Source organism: Canis aureus, chromosome 22 (assembly GCF_053574225.1).
Source record: "Canis aureus isolate CA01 chromosome 22, VMU_Caureus_v.1.0, whole genome shotgun sequence".
Lineage (NCBI taxonomy): Eukaryota > Metazoa > Chordata > Mammalia > Carnivora > Canidae > Canis > Canis aureus.
The window spans coordinates 35,006,148-35,029,211 of record NC_135632.1 but is presented as its reverse complement, the minus strand read 5'-3'; the positions used below and the strand labels follow the sequence as shown (position 1 = coordinate 35,029,211).

Genomic DNA, 23,064 nt, shown 5'->3' with positions numbered 1-23,064 from the left:
TGAATGTGCAAATGCCTCACCAATATTCTCCATAAAAGCTGTTCATCTGTGAGCCCAATGAGACAGCCAAGCCCTTGCAGACCTAAGCTGGGACCTAGCTGTCTGACCCAAGGATGGCTGTGCTCCTAATCGATGATCGAGAACAGTCCCCTGCCACTTCTGCTTCTGTGTCTAGGCAAGACAAACTGCAGGTTGTCCACCAGCTGACTTTCATTTCTCTATAAACCTTATTTTTAAGTCTGAGAGACATCCTACACAAGCAAAATTTCTCTTTTCCAAGGTATGTGGAGCAGATGGCATTTAGTGGAGGTCATAATAACATCATCACTATTTGAACCCAAACTGACATTGCTTTTACTCTTGTTCTACCAAAATAAACAAGAGAACACAAATGAGATTTTTTTCTTTTATTAATAAATAATATACAGGAACAAAAGCCCACAGCTTGTAAGTACTCAGATGCATGAATTTTCACAAAGTTGAACACACTTCTCTAACCATCCTCCAGACCTAGATACAAAATTATCACAGAATCCCACAAATCTCCTCCCATATTTTGTCAGTCAATTCATCTTCCAGGATAGGGGTAAAGGTGTGATTTTTCCTTATTTAGGGCCCTTATTAAATGTAGTAATGTTTTTTTACAGATTTTATTTATTTATTTGAGAGAGAGAGTGAGAAAGAGCATGTTTGGGGAGGAGGGGCAAAGGCAGAGGGAGAAGCAGACTCCCTGCTACACAGGGAGCCCAATGTGGGGCTCGACCCCAGGACTCCGGGATGACCTGAGTGAGCTGAAGGTAGACTCTTAACTGAGTCACCGAGGCACTCTTAAATGAAGTAATATTGTATGTGCTCTTTTGTGTCCGGTATCTCTCAAAACAAGTATTTTAATATATGAATGCCCCCTGTTCTCCTGAGATACGGGCATTTATCAAACATCTGTAAGAATCCTTAAAAAGTATTCAATGGAGCAAAGTAATTAATTGATCTCCTGGGAAAACTCAAATCAAGCAGCAGCCCATAGCATGAAATGAGCAGATATTCACCATAGAAATCACTGCTCTCTTCCCATCAGACAAAAAATTCATACAAAATGCCTACTGTGTGCTCCCCACTGGGTTGCCAGATCCACTTTAACTCTGTGAGGCAGGAAGTCATGGCCCATCCAGAAAGCGCTCAGAATGTACCTGAAGAGTTAAGACACAAAAGAAAGAAAGAAAACTCAAGATGTATGCATATATTTACAGTACTGTGCTGTGTGTTTTAGACAATTAGAGAGAATAATGATTAGGTGCTACCTGAGTTACAGATACTAATTTCTTGAGTGACAGGCAGTAACTGCAAAGTGAGTTATGGAAGAAGGAGCCCCATGCATGGTTGTCACTAAGGGAAGGGCTCACAGGAGAGATGACATTGTGTCCTTTTTATTGCAGATATGGCTACAAAATTTGTGTTATTAATGTCACTAGGGTAGGAGCAGGCAGCTCTGGAGGGAGATAAGGACTAAGCCAAGGTGGGGAAAAAAAAAAAAAAACAGGTAACCTGGAAATAGGACCCTATTCATCAAAAAACAGAGACATCAGTGTTTAAGAATCAGTGATGGTTTGCCTCTGAAGCACTTTTCCCTCCTCAGGGAAACTCAGCACCTTTTTATGGAATCACCGTTACTTGAGCCAAGGATAGAGATTCCATAATTGAATTTCATGTCTTAGCAATAGTACTCGCTGCCAGATAAGAATTTGCCCTATATAGTACCAAAGATTTCCTTCGGAGTTGGCAATAGGCAAAAAAAAAAAAAATTAAAAATAAAATAAAATAAACTATCATTGATTGGGTGGCAGGAAGCCTTCTGTATATATGTTAGCTATAATCTTCACCACATCCTAAAAGGCAAATTTATCAAAACAAAGATTCAGAGGGCTCCAACTCATTTCATAGAATTGAGTAGCTTGTAAGGGGAATCGCCTGGATTTGATCCCAGGTCTATCTAGATACAGAAATAACCTAGAGCAGAGAGTAATCCCTTTTAGTTGGAGTGCTGCTATTGATCACAATGGCCCAATATAATCGATGAGTATGTGGTATTTTCTATCCTATAAATTCTTTCTTTGGATTGCTCTCAATAGTCTCACAAGTAGATTTGTCTGCACCTGACCCTCACAATGACCATACTGAGTAAGCAAAACCAATCTTAGCCTATGTCACAGGGGGGCTCAGCTAGATTGTAAGTGGGAGGCCACAACTGAAGGCCAAATCTCCTGATTCCATTACCAGTATTGTTTCCACAGAAGAGAAATGTGCAACGTTAGTACTTCTGTATGGATGCGGAAGATAAGACACAATATGGTCTTGAGGCCAGGGGTGAAATAAAAATCCATGATATATTTACTGATAAAGTATCTTTGTAACACTATAGCTCAGAATGCCCTTCTTAAAAGAGACCTAGAGAGGGGATAAGACTCAAACAGTCCTGATGATTATTTATTTCATCACCATCCCAGCCTTGTTCAGCAGCATAGAAACTTCTACAGAAATGGCTTTGCCTGCATCTGTCTGAGAATAAGAGAAGCAGAGGAAGGTTAAACATGCAAATGATGCTACAAAATTCATGACTGTGGTTGCATCTGATTCCCAGCCCGCAGCTCTAGGGGGGCACCTGGCCACCCTGGATAATGGAAAGTAAGCATGAGAAGAAGCTGGCAGGCTGTCCCAGAAAATATGCCACCCTTGGGCACCCTGCCTGAGAAGGAATCCGGCAACACAGCCAGATGATTTAAATGCTTAGCTGCTAACCTCAGCCTGAAGGAGCTTTGTGTTGGCAGCCTTCACTAAGAATCTCAGGTTTAGCAAATGAGCCCAGGCATCCCATACCACTAAGAGTCACAGGAAAAGAGCTTCTTAGGATAGTCTAGGCCAGACAAGCCCCTCCACCTCAGAGACACACATGAAAACAGTTTCCCCCGCAAGTGAGATGAGTTGTCATCAAAGTCAAATAAACATACGTCCTTGAGGATTCTCAGCCCCCCCGCCCCCCTGCCAACCGGCTTTCTCTACTTGCTGCTAAAGGTCTCCCTAGATTCCCAGGATGGCTTTTGACCTTGTCTGTGCATGTACCTCCTCCCTTTGGTGTGTTTTACATACCAAGGGCCAACAGGTGTCTTTAGGACTACTCTCAGGCTACTGGAAGGGAGAGCCTGAAGCACCTCAAAATTCATTTGCCCCCTTTAAGAGCCCTTAATCAATGCCTAAGATGTATCAGTGTATGAAAGACCCACCCCATTTGCCCCAGCCCCAGAACAAGTCTGTTTGTGCCTAGGATGCCACAAAAATTTCTATTGAACAGTTCTTTTGCCTTCTTTTTTAAGTTTGTATGTAAATTCCATTTAGTTGACACACTGCTATATTAGTTTCAGGTGTACTATATAGTGATTCAACACTTCCATACAATACCTGGTGCTCATCACAACAAGCGCACTCTTGAATCCCCCTCACCTATTTCCCCCATCCTCCTCCCCTCTGGTTTGTTCTCTATAGTTAATAGTCCATTTCCTGGCTTGCTTCTCTCTCTTTTTTTCCCTCTTTGCTCATTTGTTTTGTTTCTTAAATTCCACATACGAGTGAAATCAAATGGTATTTGTCTCTGACTGACTTGACATAGCATAATGCTCTAGCTCCATCCGCATCATTGCAGATGGCAAGATTTCATTCTTTTTTCATTCTTTTTTATGGCTGAGTAAATTCCTGTGTATGTGTGTGTGTGTGCATGTATGTGTATCACATCTGCTTTATTCCTTCATCAGACGATGGACACTTGAGCTGTTTCCATAATTTGGTTATTGTATTCATTGTTATAAATATCAGAGTGCATATGTCCCTTGAATCAGTATTTCGTATCCTCTGGGTAAATATCTAGTAGTGCAATGCTTGATGGGAAGGTCGTTCTATTTTTAACGTTTTGAGGAAGTTTCATACTGTTCTTGAGTGGCTGCACCAGCTTGCATTCCCACCAACAGTGTAAGAGCCTTCCCCTTTCTCCACATCTTCTCTAACACTTGTTTCTTGTGTTGTTGATTTTAGCCATTCTGACAAGTGTGAGGTGGTATCTCATCATAGTTTTGATTTGTATTTCCCTAATGATCAATGATATTGAGCATCTTTTCATGTGTCTGTTGGCCACCTGGATGTCTTCTATGGAAAAGGTCTATTCACGTCTTCTCCCCATTTTTTAATTGGATTATTGATTTTGGGGGTGTTGAGTTTTATAAGCTCTTTATATATTTTGGATACTAATCCTTTATCAGGTCATTTGCAAATATCTTCTCCCATTCTGTAGGTTGCCTTTCAATTTCATTGTTTCCTTTACTGTGCAAAAGCCTTTTTTTTTTTTTTTTTTTTTTTTTTTTTTGATGAAGTCCTAACAATTTATTTTTGTTTCCCTTGTCTCAGGAAACATATCTAGAAAGAAGTTGCTATGGCCAATGTCAAAGAGGTTACTGCCTGTGTAAACCATTTTTATGGTTTCATGTTTCACATTTAGAATTTATTTTTATGTTTGGTATAAGAAAGTGGTCTAGTTTCATTCTTCTGTGTGTGACTATCCAGTTTTCCCAACACCATTTGTTGAAGAGACTCTCTTTTTGCCATCAGATATTTTTTCCTGCTTTGTTGCAGATTAATTGACCATATAGTTGTGAGTCTGTTTCTGGGTTTTCTATCTGTCCTTTTGTTCTATGTGTCTGTTTTTGTGCCAGTACCTTACTGTTCTGATCACTACAGCTTTGCAATATAACTTGAAGTCCAGAATTGTGATGCCTCCATCTTTTCTTTTCTTTATCAAGGTTGCTTTGGCCAGAAAAGGCCCTGAATAATTAGCCTTCTTAAAACCTAGGCTCAGGAGACAGCTGGAGAAGAGAGAAAAGGCCACTCCTCTTAACATACCCCTTTTCCCTTGAGAAGCCAACCTGCAATAAATGTCTGTCTTCTTCAGTTACATAAAACAGAAGTCTAGTGTGCATGGGGCACATTAATGTATGCACAGAATTACTGGGGAGAGTTCTGGACATCCAATGTGTACCTGCAATTCTAAGGTGCAGACTGGCTAGTCGGAAATGCCCCATTGTAGAATAAGTGTTTGGAGAGGAGTAAAATTTTGAATATTTGTGTCTGAGCATGCAAAGAGAATCTGAAAGCTCCTATGCACTGGAAAAAAAGGTCTGAGCAGCTGAAGATAAAAGAAAGGTGTGGCTGGGGCAACAAATAAGGCTGAAAGTTCAGGAAACATGGGCCTCTTTCTCCTACAGCAATGGTTCTTCAGGTGTGGTTTCCAGTCCACCAGCATCAGCAACCCCTGTGAGCTTGTTAGAAACACAAATACCCAGGTACCTCTTAATATGGGCCCAGCAGTCTGTGTTTTACAAGTCCTCTGGTGACTCTGATGATGTTAAACTTGAGAGTCACTAGTCTAAGGCACAGCTCACATAGAAACCCTGCCACCACCAAAGAGGAACTGTTGCCATTCCACAAACACTATGTGCTATGGGGTACAAAAATGGTTTAGCCTTTTGAAGCTTATACCCATCTGGCAGAGCTTGTTCTTGGGGTCTTTTTTCACTGTAGCTTTAAGGCCTTACAGAGAAAGGTCAAAGTTCTCACCTCCAAACATATCAGTCCCTAGTGTGAGCATAAGGGATGTGGTGGTCCCAGTCTCTGCCTCATGGGTGCATGTTAGCTGGAGTTTGCCCCTCCTATAAACACATTTCCCTATTGGTTGGAAAAGTCTTCCAGTGATAACATGCTTCCTGTTTGGAAGAGAAACCTCTTCACCTAATTCCAGGTCCTGTCCTTGTTAACTTATCTCTCAGAAATTGTCAAGAGATAGGATGAAGGTAAGAGGCGGCCAAGAAGGAGATTCATAGTCATGGACACAGGCCAGACTCCACTCCCTAGTGGAGAATCTTTGCTAACTTTAGGTACAGGAATGAGGCAGTGGCTGCCAGCAAAAGGTTCATTTATCTGGAATACCTGGACTACAGTCACCCTTGCAGGGTCCTACAAAAATCCCAAGAGATCCAAAGGTAGGAACCAATTTATGTAGAAGCTCCAAATGCTTGTACCAATCTACCATGGGAAGCATTCAAAAGGATGCAAAATGAAGCTGAAATAAGGAAGATAAATAGAAGAGTGAAAAGTTAAGAGTGATGTGCTGTAAGTGAAAGTACTACAAGACTTCATGGACATGAGCAACCTCTCTGGACTTCCCTTCTTCCCCTTCTTTAAAATGAATGAGTCAACAGGATGACCACTAAGACTAATTCCAGTTCTATAACTGTAGTCAGTGCCTTTCTTCTCTTAGCTGTGCTGGGTCCCCGTGGGTCTAAGCACCACTTGCTAATCTCTGGGTACATTTTCCTGCTGCCCTTCCCAGGGGCAAACTTCTCCAAATTTAAAAAAAAAAAAAAAAAAAAAGAGTCTCCCAAAGTTTCTGTTCTTGGGTTGGGTATATAATTGATGTCTACAAGGAGAGTAGCCAAGGTAAGCATATTTGGGGGAAAAAGCATTTCAGCAGTGGAGGAGGGCATAAAATAGATATCAGTGAATATTAAGACAAAAATAAAGTTTAATAAGTATTAAGATAAATGTCCTCTTTCTTTTCTCTTAATATGTATCCATACCCTTTAGTTTTTAATGCCTGGCTCTTCTTTAACCTGCTGTTTATTAAACTCTGATTTCAGACTTTGCATATTCCTCATTTGCATGAATAAATCCTTCCAACAACCAGATGAGTCAGATACCATAATTATCTCCATCTTACCATCAGGAAACTGAGGGTTAGGGACATTAACACTCCCAAAATGGCATACAGAGTGAGGGGCAGAGTTGGAACCTAAATCCAAGAGGAGCTGGGTCCAGAGGCAGCATATAACCCTCCAGGATGCTTCATCTCTCAAGTTCCCCTTATAAACTGTTGGGATAAGAATGAACTTTAGGACACTTCATAAAGGTTTATCTGTTTTTTAAAGTGAGCCTGACTGGCTGTCCCACATTTTCTTAGGCAGAGCAGTGGACCTGACACTGAATCTCAATAGCTAGCTGAAGAGCACTCATTGTCCCCAACAAGGGATCAATGTGAATGAAGACAATCCCAAGACATCAGGGTCTCATCAGCAAAGCCTGAGTATTACTCCAGATCCCATGCTGAAAACGCTGTGTGACCTTGGGAAAGTCACTGGATGCCTTCAGGCTTTCATCTGTCTCTAAAGTAGGGGGAGAGTCCTTTCCACCCGCTCCCCCCCAAAAAAAAAATCTGGGGACATTTTCACATCACCTGAATCTTCAAGGAGATCTGCTGACTTCCAGCCCAGCTCCTTTTTATGTGCAGAACAAATACGGTAGTAAAGTTAGACAAGTAATCAGATCTTAAAAGTTGGCTTCTGGAAATTGTGACCTACAACATCTAAGTCTTCTATCAACCTTACATTTCTACATTTACATCACATGTATTGGTCACTGTGGGGTTTTTTCCTTCCTTCCCATGAGTTAGAACATTGTAAAAACACATTGACTAGTTATTTTGGAAATTAAGAGCCTTTGCTTTAACATAGAGCAGTTATCTTAACTCACACTCTGGGATCTAGCCTGCTCACATTATTGCTCCAAGTCTCATCATTTCACTAGAGTTTGCTTTTTCTCGTCTAAACCTTCAATAGAAGAGACCTGATCCTGGGGTCACCCCCTTTGCCCCTCACTGTTTTCTTCTCCACCTTTCTAGAAACACATGCTTCAGAACAGGGTAACTAATCATTTATCTCTCCTCTACTTTGAGGCATGCCGACTAGCTTTCTGGGCTGCCTGTATTTCCAAACTTTGTTGTTGTTTTTAATTTCCTTTTTAGACTTGGTGAGTCGCAGATGAAAAGGAGTGGCAGAGAGGCAATCAGAGTTACTCTGGCATTTGAACTGCAACAAGGAAATGACAGTGTCGGTGCCCCCACTGGGAATAGATTTGCTTTTCCTATCTTTTCCCAGTAAGTTCAAACAGAAACCCAGAATATGTAAAATGACATCTCTGCTGGGAACTTGTAATGAGTCTCTCTCTCTTCCCTATCCTGAAGTGCCCAAGTTGTGGTTCAATTTAGTTGTCAAGTCATGTCAAGATTAATAACCCTTTAGAAGAGTAATCATCTTACCCAACTAACTGAATGAATCTCCCTCAGTGGGAATTCTGACTCTTGTAACCAAATCATAGTCTTAGGAATCATGGACCTGGAAAGAACCTTCTGAGCCATTCTAGGTCATCTTCATGTCTAGGTAAAACCAAGTTCAAAATAAAGAGAACAATGTGATCTGTACCTAAAACAGCCAAAGACTCACTAATCTTTTTCAGTCACACAGTACTTAAATCAAGAGACAAACAGGAAAATTAACTCATACTCTTCAGAGGGAAAGAGTAAAAGAAATGGTTTTAACTATCAGATTTTCAACATAATTTAAACTGTAAGTGAAATGTAGACTTTAATTCATTAAGAATCTTAAAAAAAACATGAACTAATATGTTGACAAGAAATTGCTGAAATAAAGGGTGGGCATTTCTAAAATAAGTATACTGTTGGCATGGATAAGCACGGCATTCAGAGCAACTAATTCAAACTGCCAGAATTATACTAAAATAACTCTGCACATTAACAAAGAAAATTCTAAAATTAATTTATATATTGTGTTACTCAGGAATCTTATTTGCAAGGATTACATTCTGGCTGATTTAATCAGAAAATGAATGAATTGAAATTATATCAGCTACGTGCAGAGTTGAGTCACTAGGAAGGTTGGAAATTGGTCAGGAACCAGGGATACTAGACCACACCCCAACTGGGGCCAGAGTTATACCACAGACTTATCCAGTGGGGACTCTGCTTCTGATGTCCCTGAAAACCAGGCAAAATAATTTACAAAAATGTCTACCAATGACCCCAGACCCCAGATGTTGCTCTTGTATCTGTTAGCACCAATTTTCCCAGAAATGTACATTGCTACTACCACTATTCCTATTTCTTTGCATTTCTAGCTCCCAATTTATATACTTAGGTGGATGTACTGATTTGGATCAAGTGCCTATAAGAGAGGTGACAAAGATATCTATCCCTTTCTATTTCCAGGATGTTAATGGGGCTCTGCCAATACTCAGGGTAGGGTGATGGGAGAGACCAAATTATGCTACTAAACAAACCACCCCAAAAAACTCAGTGGCTTAAATGAAAATTTTTTTTGTTTCTTTTTCTTTCCTTTTCTTTTTTTTCCCCTTAGTCGTCCTTCATATCTTGCCACCTGAGACCTCTTCTCATTCTCACTCAAGGACCTAGGCTAACAGGACAGCCTCTATGTGGAAAGCTGTAGGTCATCATGACAAAGGGAGAGTGTGGTGAAACACATACCAGTACATAAAGCTTCTAACTGGAAGTGACACGTCATCCCTGCTTAAACTTTAGTGGCCAAAGCAAGCTACATGGCCACACCCAAACTCAGGAGAAAGTGGGATGTAGGGAAATACAATTCTGTGTGTTCAGAAAAAGATCCAGAAATACCTGACAGACAACACTATGAATAGCATATTGATGAGCTGCCATATATATAAAGGGGAATTCAAACACTAGGCCGTCAGAAACTGACAAGCATCTCCTATATATCAATGGTAATTAACATTCATTGAGCTGTTATTACCATGTTTCAGGCACCAATGTTACTGAGTTGCCTTATATACTTTATCTCATTGAGTTGACTCTGGGACTGAGCTTTTAGCATTATTCTCATTGATGAGGAAACTGAGTTTCAAGAGATTATGCAACTGGCTCAAGGTCATACTAGGGAATAGAGTGCTAAGAGTTCAACTTAGAATTATCAACAACTATGAAAAAACGGGGAAAAAAAAATCAGAGTTTTTCCTGAATGGACAAGAGCCGCACCAAGCGCAAAGAGATGGCTGAGGGTTCTTAGGGCAAGTAAAGTGTTATCTCCCTCAGCTTTCGACTTCTGTTGCTCTTATTTTTTCCATTCCCCTGTCTTCTATTCTTGCCTCTGGCTCTCACTAAGCCTGTGAGCCTATCCCAAGTCTCCTTCACAGAGGCTCTGATCATAAATTGTGGAGGGAGAGACGACTGTACCAGAAGCAAAAGCTCTGGGCTCTGATATCAGGCTTTGGACTGGAAGCAGTTCGCAGCCACTCTGCACTTCAGTCTTCTCAACCGTAAAATGGTTAACAGTAATCTTAAATTATAGGATTGTGGTAGAAATAAGTTCAAAGTAGTAATTTTTAAAAGACAAAATTACATATGTAGAATATTATTAGTAGGAAGATGATCTGATAAAGAATGTCTGCTGTAATAAGATATATCTGAAAAAAATTTCAAAATCCAAAAGGATGAACAGCAGAAGAAATTCCTAGCCAATAGGTAGATACTTGGGTGAATTATCTTTTTCAAACTTTTTCTGGAATAACATCAGGCTAGTGCCCACTTGCAAGGCTTGTCTTGCTCTCCCAATATACTAGGTATGTATATATATCACATACCTAGTATGTGAGAGCCTCTTTAGCATCCTCCTTCCAAAATACAGATCGCCCCTGCTTTTTGAAAGTAGTGTTTCTGGGTGCCTGGGTGGCTCAGTGGATTGACTGTCCAGCTTTTGATTTCAGCTCAGATCATGATCTCAGGGTCATGAGATGAGCCCTATGTGGGACCCTTCGTTTCCATGCCCAGCGTGGAGATTCTGCTTGAGATTCTCTCTCCCCCTCCTTCTAACATGCCCCCTCCCTGCCCCGCATGCATGCATTTTCTCTCTCTCTCTTGCTCAAGAAAAAAAAAAAAAGTAGAGTGTTCCTATGAAAAGTTTCATAAGCAGAAATGGCTTTAAGCAAAGAGTATATATACCCTCTTGGAAAAAGGTATAACAGATTTTTCATAAACGTGAAGTGACAGTACTGTGAGCTTTCAGGGAGTGTGTGGGGGGTTGGGGGGTATCTGTAAATCGAATTCTTTAAGCCTTTCCTTTTCAGATTCTCTGATGCATTCCAGGAAGCAGTGTGTACCAAAAATGAGGTTATATCTTATTCATTTCATTGATAATGAACAATCATCACATGTCCCTCTTAGACAATATATTCTTAAAATGATTCTGTTCATTTGGGGTATGTCATTGTGAAGTTAGGATTTCTACATTCTTTTACTTTTATCAGGTTAAGTGGATAGGAGAGGTCAATGTGGAATAAAAGTGAAAGCACAGCTAATCAGAGGGAAAAGTGATGCTAATAATCGGAGAAAATGTCAGGGCCAACTAAAAGTTTCCATTAAAACATCTCCCATTACAATTTATCCTATGAGTGCTATGGCTGAAAGTGCCCTGGTCACTCCTTTGAGCATTTTCCGTTAATTAAGATAGTTTTCCATTGTGTCGATTAGAGTAGAACCGATTGCTTCTAAGCATTCACATCCACAGCAGGTCTAAATTAATGATACGTTGTTTTTTTTCAAAGCTGCTTTGTGCAAGGCAAACCCAGTGGTAGCAGATGGACATTTTCTATTGCAAAGAGAGCTGTGTATTTATTATAAAATATGGTTTCTGTTGCTTAAGACACAGTGTATTTTATGCTTCCTTTACAAAAAAAAAAGTAAAAGTATTCATTCTCTGTCACATATCTGAAAATTATCTTTGTTAGCATAAATAATAGAAAAATAAGAAAAGGAAAGACCCACATGGGAATAGTCTGCAGCTTTCCATTATTGTTGCATAAATTACCCATTTTTGTTTCTTAGGCTGCATTTTTTTTCTAAGTACCATTAGTTTCCTGAGACACTGAATACCCTTCAGCACTACACCACATCTCTGCCAGATTTTAATCCTATCTTAAGCAAAACACATTGAAGAAGGTTAAATTGCTTTATTTTACAAACCAAACATAAGTGATTACTGGATCTCAATATTAGGTTGTATTCTACTTCCCCGACCCTTTGGCCTAGATCACTGTCAGATGCCTATAACTAATTTCTTTGTGGTTTAACTAGAACTTCTGGTCTTCAAATATCAAATTTTTGATTTTGTTTTGTAGGACTTAGGGACCTATTTTAGCCTCAATTGTTTACAAAAACACCTGTCAACTTGTCAATGGTAAACTGGAGGCATTATTCAATTCTTCATTGATGAATTCTCACATCAAGAAACTGATGAAGAAAGGGCATAATTTTTAGAATGAGTTCCTCCAGATTTCACCTAAATATCTGCAAAGAGAGTAGCATGAAATCCTCTATCTCCGCTCCCACATAGATGTATGGGCTCAAAAATAAAACACAATTTCCCAGGTAAATATTCATAACCTGAAAATTGTGAAGACAGTATTGTTACTCCAAAGAATGTCTCTTGTCTATCCGTATGGTTTGCTGTGGTTGTGCCCTTGGAATGTGTACATCTGCTCTGCAACCTCCCTTCTCTGGCCTTCTCAGTGTGTATTTCTGTGGAGGAAAAAACCATCAGAGGAAAGGTCTCACTTGCACATTTCTCTATTGTCATTTTATCTTGGTGTTACTTTCCCTCCCCTACTCCTCTATAACTTCTTTCTGTAACTAAACAGACTTTCAAACCAGAACATTCTATTTCTTACCTTTGTATTTATGTTTCTGGCTCTTAGTCTAGAAAGTAGAGAATGGTTTATGTTTTTCTTTGGGAAAAAAAAAAAAAGAAGAAAGAAATGTAGTCACTTTCACATATATGATTTAGAAAAGTATTTCTTTCCCAGAAGCCCTTAATACAAAAGAAAAAGAGAGAGAGAGAGAGAGAGAAAAAAAAAACAAAACTCCTCCCTCTACTAAAAGGCTCCCTAGGAGGGAATGCAATCAGCCACATTTAGTTCCTTGAGAGAGAGAAAGATCAGGCAATCATCATGTACCACTTGCTGGGAGAATCTGGGAAATGAGGGCCATTTACACATATTTGGTTAATTAAAAAGTTAGTGTTGTATGTTACTGAATCTATAAGACTATATATTTTCTTTTTCTGCATTTTTAATATATGCTCTTGTACTGAATTTTCATAATTCAATGCTATACAAAAGCAATAGTACGAAACTTCTTTTAAAAGATTTTATTTATTTATTCATGAGAGACACATAGAGAGAGAGAGGCAGAGACACAGGCAGAGGGAGAAGCAGGCTCCATGCAGGGAGCCCGACCTGGGACTCGATCCCGGGTCTTCAGGATCAGGCCCTGGGCTGAAGGAGGCGCTAAACTGCTGAGCCACCCGGGCTGCCCACAAACTACTTTTAAATATCCCCAACTTCACAAAAAAATAACATACATACATACATACATACATACATACATACATACATAAATAAACATCCCCAACTCTAAACCCTAATGCTATTTCCCCCCTGTGAAGTAACACTGTAAAAATGTGTAATTCAGGTTTTACAGGGCATATTTTTACTAGAAAAAACAATATAAATCAGCTTCTCATTAAGGTGATATACATTCCACATTATGACTTCTAATTATCAACACTAACTCCAACTATGACTCATCATTTCCATGAGTTTTAGGACAAGAAAGCAAGAAAGTCAGAGAAGAATTTTATAATCAGTGTTTGGGTAATAGCAGATTGGCCCATTCTACCGGGATTAGAGAAATCCCTGACATCTTCTCTGCCTTTTTTTTTATGAGAATTAATACACTGTTTTGTTGTCTCAGCCACTTTAAGTATGGAATTCCTATTACTTATAACAAATAGCATCCAAATATAAAATATAGCATTCTTAATTGAAAGCACCAGAACCCAATTCCGGGTCGCTTATCCAAGAGAAGGTATATCAGACAGATACCTGAGGGATCACAGGACATTATTAAAATCTGACAGAACAGGCCTGGAAACTAGCAGAAATCTAGGAGGTAATAGAGGGCTATGATTTACAAAGCCATAAGAGTGCCATAACAGACTTTATAGTCTCAAGTGGCTCCCTCCTCATTCCTGTTTCCATAACCCAAGATTCAATATCTAGTTGCCCATACTTAGATCACATTCTACCACCAGAGTATGCAGAGAACAGGAAGGAGTGAAATGATTGGCTCCCTTCATTTTCATACTGGGAAATGAGAAGCTCCACTCCAAAAAGATGCAAGACAGGTAAACTCCCAAAGGAACTGGAACATGAAGACAAGTGAGGATGGATTCTGGACAAATTAAAATGACAAATGATCTAGGAAAAAAGCATGAGCTTTGAAGTTAGACTCTACTTATTAAGTATATGACCTTGAGCAAATTACATCCTATCTTCAAATTTAGATTTTTAAATCTATAGGATGATAATGAGTATGATGATGAACATAACATCTGCTTTGTAGATTTCTTCCAAAGACCAGATAAAATAATGTGTACAAAAACCTTAAGCATAGAAATCATGACAAAATAAAGACCATCAGCAGCAATAGCTGCATCATTCTATTTTTCTAGAAGACATTCTTGAAAATGTTATCCTCTAGAACCACCTATTCCCTGATTATCAGATTATTCTTTTAAAACTCATGACTTCAATAGCAACATTCTAGAGGATGTTCTGGGTGACAAACCAATCAAAAACCTTAATCCAAATACTCAGTCTAAGAAGGTGAAACCTCCTTATGCTTGGGAATCAAGTATCAAATACACTGTGGGTCCCTCCCTGCTGAACTGAAGGTGCGTCTACACGATGGACCTCAGGAAAGGTAGAAGTGCAACTAACAAGATTGGGCAAGATTTTGGAGCTCAGACTCACTCATCATCTCAATCCATTCCAACCCTCAAGGATGGCTTCTTCACATGATACCTGGGACCCTTGCATCTACGGTGATTTCACTTGTAAGGCAGCAGCTTTGTCCCTAACTCCAGCTATGTGTTTGGGTGGGGAGGCTGTAGGTAGGATTTCTGGGCTCTCACTGGCACAGCAGACTGCTCCAGAGCTGGGGGAAATGGGAACCTCAGAAGGCATTGACACCAACCCAGAGTTTCTAATGGATAACACAACTTCCTAAGGTATTAAAGTTCATGACTTAGAGGTGCTTCACCGACATCTATCAACCATTTGTAATCTGTAGGGAAACTCCTAGGTTTTTAGCTTCCAAACAGCATGGTAGGTATAAGCCTAGATTTCAGAGTCAGAGAGCTCGATTCTGATTTAGTTCCATTCCTCTTACGAAGTTTGACAGAAATTACTGACCTTCATGTGAAATCTTGTCTTGGCATAAGGGAAGTAGCTGCCCAGCAAAGGACATTTTCCAGACTTTCTTGCACCCCAAGTAGGGTCATCTAATTCTCACCAAAGACATGCAGTTGGCTAAGAATCTTCAGAAGCAAGTTGCCTTCTTCATTCTGTCTTCCTCAGCAGCAATGGCGAGAGAGGAATTAGAGTCCTAGGTGGCGGCAGAGCCTGGATCACTATATGGAGTGATGCTTTCCTCTAATCAAAAATATCTGCTCTGGGCTGTGATGTTGAAGCCACATACACTTTGCAGGTCATTTCTTAGCACTGCCTATACTAGCCTAATTAATACATAAGTGCTATGTAAGCATTTACTGCACATATGAATACATTTTCTCCCAATTTATTTTTTCTATGCAGAGTTCTCATAAAGATATTCTCCTATAATAAATAGTTTGCTATACTGCTTTGCTGTTTATGCTTAGAGTGCTTTTTCCATGTTTCTATATTCTTGTAACAGAATTTAAGAATTCTAGAAACTTCTGAATGGAATATTCCATGATTGACTTAATCATTTATTTATTGGTGGATTTTTAAATTTTTTTCATATCTTCCCCCTTTTAATTTAATCCTGCAATCAATAACTGTAGTTGAAAATAAATCTTAATGTGATATATTTTCTAATAATCTCTTGGTGACTGTATATCTTTTAACCAGAGCATGGTTTCAGTATCATACTTGAACAATCTGCTTGCTTGGTGTCTTTTCCACCTTAAGCCTCATTGGATGAAGAAACAAAAAGCAGTCCTCAGCATCTGTTAAGCTAACTTTTCTGTGTGACTAGCTGGACCAATCCAGACCATGCTCCATGTAATTCTGTCAGATAAGTGCACGTACATCCAAACTTAGTTTCTGACAATCAAGAATAAAACTCAGCTCTAGGGACTCCAGAGAAAGGTTAGGCCAGATGTATATAATGCATAAATTTAAGTGGTACTCAGCTCCATCAATTCACAAACCATATAAGAACTTATTCAACCACTAAGCAAAACTGTATCTGGAGACCCTACCATAGACATTTCATGCCATTGAGGCTTTATGAGCTCACCAAATGGACCATGAAAAACTTTAAGAACTGTGAATACACTTATTAAAGCAAGTGAGGAGAAACATTTTGTGATGTTGCAACCATTATTTTTCCAATTTACCTAATATGCAACATTTGGGAATTCCCAATGCTACAATGGGCTCACTCCTTAATTATGGATAATCCAACAGATTGTTGTAGATATTTTCTGACCCTTTGAAAAGGCACTAAGATACCTCAATGTTTTGTTTCCAACGAGGGAAGCAGATTAAATAAATAGCTTCAGACCAATTTTATTGATGAAACCAGGGACTGGGACTTCTGGGCACACTATTTTTTTTTTCCCAAAAGGTAACTGCCAAGCTCAGAAGTCACCAATCTGTGCCTCAAAATTCTTTTTTTTTTTTTTAATTTTTTATTTATTTATGATAGTCACACAGAGAGAGAGAGAGAGGCAGAGACACAGGCTCCCTGCACCGGGAGCCCGACGTGGGATTCGATCCCGGGTCTCCAGGATCACGCCCTGGGCCAAAGGCAGGCGCTAAACCGCTGTGCCACCCAGGGATCCCTGTGCCTCAAAATTCTTATACTGTTTATGTATAGATAATACAAATTAAACCAAAGCAAGTGGTAGATTTATCTCCTCTTTTCTGTTTATTCCATTGTCAATCTCCTTCTTTCTTGTTTAACTTATTGTCTGATGAAATTTTTTAAGTGATCTGAGAGACAGTAACTAGTTAATGGGGAAACTGAAAAAAAGCGAGAGCTAATTAAAAATCAGTTGCCTGGGAAAGTCTCAGCAAGGTGGTAACTTATGAGCTGATGTCTACATGATAAGAAGGAGCCAGCCATGTGTCTGGAATATTCAGCAGCCAATTTGAAGGCATAACTTGGAGTGTTTAAGGCAAAGAAGGCCTTTGCGGCTATAAGCATGGTAAGCAAGAAGAGAGTAATGGGGAGTTGGAGAGTGGTCTGGGACATCCAGAACAGTGTTAGAAGCTCAGCTCTTAATCTGAGTACAATTGACAACTCATCTGGAGCATTTTTAAAAAGATCGTGGCATGATCTATTTTACATTTTAAAAGATCACTGTTGCATAAAAAACTGTGGAGAAAGAAGAGTCCTATGAAAGCCAGTCAGGAGGCTACTGCAACAAGTGAAGAAAGAGCTAATGACAGCTTGAAATAGTGTGATAGCTCTTGAAATAGGGGGAAGTGGATGGATTTCAGATATGCTTTGGAGTTAGAGGCAAAAGAAACTTTGTGAAATTGCCTATGGGTAAGTAATGAGGAATGACTATTGGGCTGTAGGACATAAACAGATTTACAGTACAGTAAACATAAACAGTACTCTACACCAAGAGAGAGGACCAGAGGGATGAGAGAAGAGAAATTCCATCAGAAGTTCTGACTTAGTGATGTTAAATTTTAAGGGCTTATTAGTCAATAAAGTATGCAATAGGTAGTTCATAAATGAATCTGGAATTTGAGAGAGGTTAGGCTTGATGTAAAGAATATATACATTTAAAGTAATAAGACTCAATGAGGCCATCTAAGAATAGAGACCAAGAAGGATAGAGAACCCATAATTGCTATGGGGCATTCCTAAAGAAAAGAAAATGGAGACAGAAAAGGAAAGTCAATATGGAGGTCAGAGGAGTAAAAAATAACCCAGTGCCTGGTGTCATCAAAACCAAGAAAACAAAATGTGTTACGAAGTCAGAGCCAACTGTGTCCAAATCCAGTGAGAGGTTGAGAAAGGTCCAGATAGCCAATGCCCCCTGGATTTGGCAATACAAAGGTAATCATGACCTACACAAAAACAGCTTCAGAAGACTGGAAAAAAAAGAACTCAGTTGAAGTCAGGTAAGGAGGCTGGGGTGGGAGGAAAAGAGAACAATGGCAATATTAACTCAATAAGTTTTTCTGTGAAGGAGCACTAAAAGGGGGTGGTGGGTAGAGGAGGGCGGTAGTCTACAGGTGTCTTTGTCATTGATACTAGTTGGAGGTGGGAAAGCATGTTCGAATACCCATAGGTAGAAGTCATTACAGTGGGGGATACTGCTTATGAGGAGGACAGGAAGGTAGAGCTAAGGAAGTGACTCATTAAGAATGTGACAGAAATGGAACCCAAAGGACAGTGGAAGAGTTGTCCTTTGAGAGGATCAGGAATGTTTATCTTCTGTAACAGAAGAAGAGAAAGAATGGTCCCAACTTCAGAGACATGGAATACCAGTGGAGTGAGTCAGCTTATAAAATGGGATGGCCTGGGGCATCTGGGTGGCTCAGTGGTTGAACCTTTGGCTTTAGCTCAGGTCGTGATCCTGTGATCCTGGGATCAAGTCCTTCATCAGTCTCCCCCCAGGGAGCCTGCTTCTCCCTCTGCCTCTGTCCCTGCCTCTCTCCCTGTGTCTCTCATGAATACGTAAATAAAATCTTTAATTTATTTTAAATAAAATAAAATGAGATGCTCCGAGGTATTGAGGTGAGGGTTCAGAGACTTTGCTACTGGAATTCAGAGGCTTTGCTCAGTCTCCAGCAGATACGACTTTTCACCACATTTCTGAACACTATCATCCTTTCCCCTCACCAAGTTTCCACTTTCTACTACAATTTCTCATTACCTTTAAAAGTATAATTCAACGCCCCTCTTCAAGCAATTTTTGCCTACACAAATTTCTCCTTTCTCTGAATTCTAAAAGTCCTATACAGTCTACATTTGGCAATTTATTATGTACTATTTTGGTCTCTAAATGTTTGCCTTAGGCCTTTTTTGCAACTGGGATCCCAGCTCCATAAGACTGTGATTATGTGTTTTTGTTTTTGTTTTTGTTTTTAAAGATATCTGGTTTCTTGTGGTGTCTAAATACAAGTGGATGCTGTCTTGTCTTCAAACTATCTGATTGCTTATGAAGTGTAGCAAAGGTAAACTGAGTCATCAGGATAGAAGTGACAGAACAAACAGTCTTTCCAAGGAATATTCATCATCACCACATCATTAATCCCAAACTCTAGTTAATTTAGGGTGAATTAAATTCCTCAGGGATGTATGTGGTATGAGTAACAGAGTTGCCACAACCATTTCTACTGCTAGCTCTTTCTATATTTCCAGCCAAGGCCAACTCTGCCTGAGAACCCTGAGATGGGACTGTTCATTCTAAAATCATCAGTCATTTATTGAGGAAAGGTTATAATACTCATTATTGAAGGTCATGGTTATTAACTCAAGTTTTGCAGAGGTATCTATCACCCTTATTCAATTCACATAACAGATAGGATAAACTAGTATAAAGATGCCTACAGCTCATAGTTCCTATATTTCCAAATGAAAAGCTCTCTGATTAAAAAACTTAAAAAAAAATTACACATTATTGTCATTTCCAATGAAGAAAACAGAATTTATTTTCTCAGGATCTTCAACTATATTGTTATTAGATTATGAATGTTCTCTTATAATTTGCATTGTTAAATTGGGATGTAAGGTATTAGGATCTAAGGTATGAAGCTGGGATGTACTAAAACCACAGCTCCCTATGTCATCTCCAAGCTATCCTTCATGACTGGTCATTTCCCAGTTGGATTTAAAGCATGTCAATGTCATCTAGATCTATGACAGTGCTGGGGATGATTAGTTATAGGAAATCATTTGGGCACTCATTTGGCTCTGGTAAGGATAGAGGCAAGAAAGATGGAGGGCGTGGATTCTTACTAGCCAGCTCCAAATCTGTTATCCCAAAAAACAAGGAGCAAAAATTTAAAATAAATAAAAAGCTGGTGTATCAAGTAATTACAGCTGGATGGCATTTTGTTTATTATAACATAAAATGCCAGCCAGAAATCCAATCCCTGACCTGTTTTCCACCACCACCCGCCACCACCACCACTTGTTCCTTTCTCTTATTTGTATTGGTTGGACTCTTTCAGTTGTTGGTGTTTAAATCAAACTTTACAAGTGTGAACTACCAATCAGTACATACTAGATGCGTTGGTGCATCCACAGGATGAGGAGGGACAAGAAAATGGTAAGAAAGACTGGAAAGAGGGACAAAGTGATATGACAATCATTTTAGAAGTCATTAACTCTAATATAGAAAACAAAGGCTATCACACAGAATGTTCTACAGAACATAAAGCTAATGGGGTAAAAGCTATTACTCCTTGTAGTGATTTTTTTTTACTGTTTTACTAAATGTTTTAGTAATTTTTCATCACTGGGGAATATTACTTCATATGAACAAAATATAATTAACTTTTAAGCCCTGATGAAGAAGGTATATTTAATGCTCTTGAAGCTATCCTAGTCTAAAATGTCTTCTTTTTTTAATACCTTTTAAAAAATATTTTATTTATTCATGAGAGAGAGAGAGAGAGAGAGAGAGACAGGCAGAGGGAGAAGCAGGCTTCATGCAGGGAACCTGATGTAGGACTCGATCCAGGGACTCCAGGATCAGGCCCTGGGCTAAAGGCAGCGCTAAACCGCTGAGCCACCCAGACGTCCTTAAAATGTCTTCTTGATTCTTCTTAAATTAATTATCATCTCTCCTTTACTTTTACTCCTCTTCCCTAACCATAATTCCACCCAGTCCCTTTCAAATCAACTGGGGGTAAAAAATCAGAAATTTTCTCTTCAGGGAACTCGTCTCCAGGGGAAATGATAAAATTTTGTGCCATTTGGAATTTACAACTAATTATTTTGTTCTCTGAAAACAGATTGGAGTTGTCTAAAGAGTCTATCTAGGAAAGAAAATCTCCTCTTCTTTGAATTTCTTTGTAGATGTGAAGATGAGAAAGGTTCCCTTTAAAGCAATTTATAAGCAGTCATTTCACTGAAGGTGCAGGAGTACATTTCTAAATTGGTTTAGGATCATTGCATCTTATATCTGCTCTAATTCCCTTAGAGACACAATTTCCAATTAACATTGGAAAGCTTGACAAATAGAAAAGGAACATTCCTTCCGTGATGAGCAATACCTTTCTGATGCTTTCCCTTGGCCTGAAGTGCCCTCCCTGCCTTAGTCTATCTCTCTGTGTGAGATTCAGTTGATCCACCCAGCTAGAGTCAGGCTTCCTGGGAAAACTCCCCAGACCCATTCATGCAGGGCTAATAACCCACTTTTTTGTGCCATTGGTGGACTTGATACACATCTGCATGAGCTGCCCTTACCATGAAAAGTGCCATTATTACTTTGCTGGTCAAAACTGCCCAACTCTGCCATAAGCAACTTGAGAACAGGGAGGATCCTTTATTTCTCTTCACATACTCATTGCACAGAGCAGGTGTTTGACAAATATCTGCTGAATGAATGATTCTCCACTCCACTAAGTACAATGTGGTCTTGGATGAGTTACGTAGTCTCTCTGTGCCTCAGTTTCCTCATATGTGGCTAATAACATAAACCTTATTGCTTTGTGGGCATGATCAGAGAGACTATGCAAAATGTCTATCAGCATGTCTGGCTCTTAGAAGAAGTTTGTGGCAGAATGCTGACCACCTACTCCCAAACCATCCCTCTTGCTAATAAGTACTGGATGTTACTCTGCTATGGGGCAGCAATGTGTTTTGAGAAGGTGAATCCATCCCTCACACTCAAACAAAGGAATTCTCTTGACAATGATAGGTTTAAGGGTGGGCCTAACACTTGGTCCCACTTCATGCAACTTAAGGGGATTCTGCTAGGAGTTTCTTGGATTTTCCTTTTTTGTAAAAACAGAGTCAGGAAGAAAAAAGACTGCCCCCTTTTCCTTCCATGGACATTGTTTTATGAGGTGTGACCTCCATCCCATTACCATGAGGGTAAAGCTAAGAGAATTACAGAGAAGCCAACTCAAGGAACTTGACAGATTTGAGTTGCTGTATTAACAACCCTGAAACCATCTCTCTGTAGACAATTTAGTACAAGAGAAAATTAAATGTCCTGTTGTTAAGCCACTTTAATTGACTATTCTATTACTCGAAAGGGAAAAACTCCTAAATGATAGGATGCTTAACAAATCCTAGCTATTCATTATTATTATTAATAATTTCAGCCCAGTACTAATGCTTCTGAAGAATTTCTTCTACAACAAGGAAGTAGGCTTTTGCTGGAAATTATACCATACTTTCCCTAGTGTTATTTACAAAATAGGAATGCCATAAGTCAAGGTTTTCTTATCCATTTAAAAAAATAGGTTAAAAGGTACTGGTACCCACTGCCTGACTCACTTCCGTACTACCTCTCTAAAACCCCACGGAAACATAGTGCAAATAAAGATTGGTCTGGCTTATAATTTCCTTCAATGTTGAACTTATTTTATGGGACTTAGTAGAGAACAGGTAGGTTATGCCCTGTGTCAAAGCTAACTCAGAGGATGAACTCTGACTGAATCAACTCAGTCAGCAAACTCTTCTTCATTCTCTCCTCAAGTGGGCTTTGCCCCCTCCACCTACCCTAGATCTCAGCAACTTACAGCCCATAGTAAACAGTTAGTAGGTTAGCAATAGAAACAGTTAGGATGAGTTGATGTCTGCTTTTTGGGACAATGTCTTAAATTCTTATATTCTTCTTCACATATATTGGCATCTCTTGTTCTCTAACACTCTAAATAAGTTGTTAAAGTTTCAGACTCCTTCAGAGATTCCCAGACTTTCAGGTACCTAGAATGTTATCCCAGGTCTACTCCTCTTCCCTACAACACCTGCCATAATACATCAAAGACCTCCAATAGGAATATATATACAAGTTCATATATATATAAACTTGTATACATTATATATATTATATATACAAT

At 39.3% G+C, this 23,064-nt stretch overlaps 1 long non-coding RNA gene across 1 annotated transcript in view; it reads right to left on the bottom strand.

The window, feature by feature from the left end:
* Positions 1 to 392: 392 nt before the first annotated feature.
* The window catches only part of LOC144294359 (uncharacterized), a 91,118-nt gene continuing 68,446 nt past the window's right edge, over positions 393 to 23,064 (bottom strand). The window contains exon 4 of the long non-coding RNA XR_013361761.1: positions 393 to 1,187. This is a non-coding gene — a long non-coding RNA (uncharacterized LOC144294359). The remainder of the gene's footprint in view (positions 1,188 to 23,064) is intronic.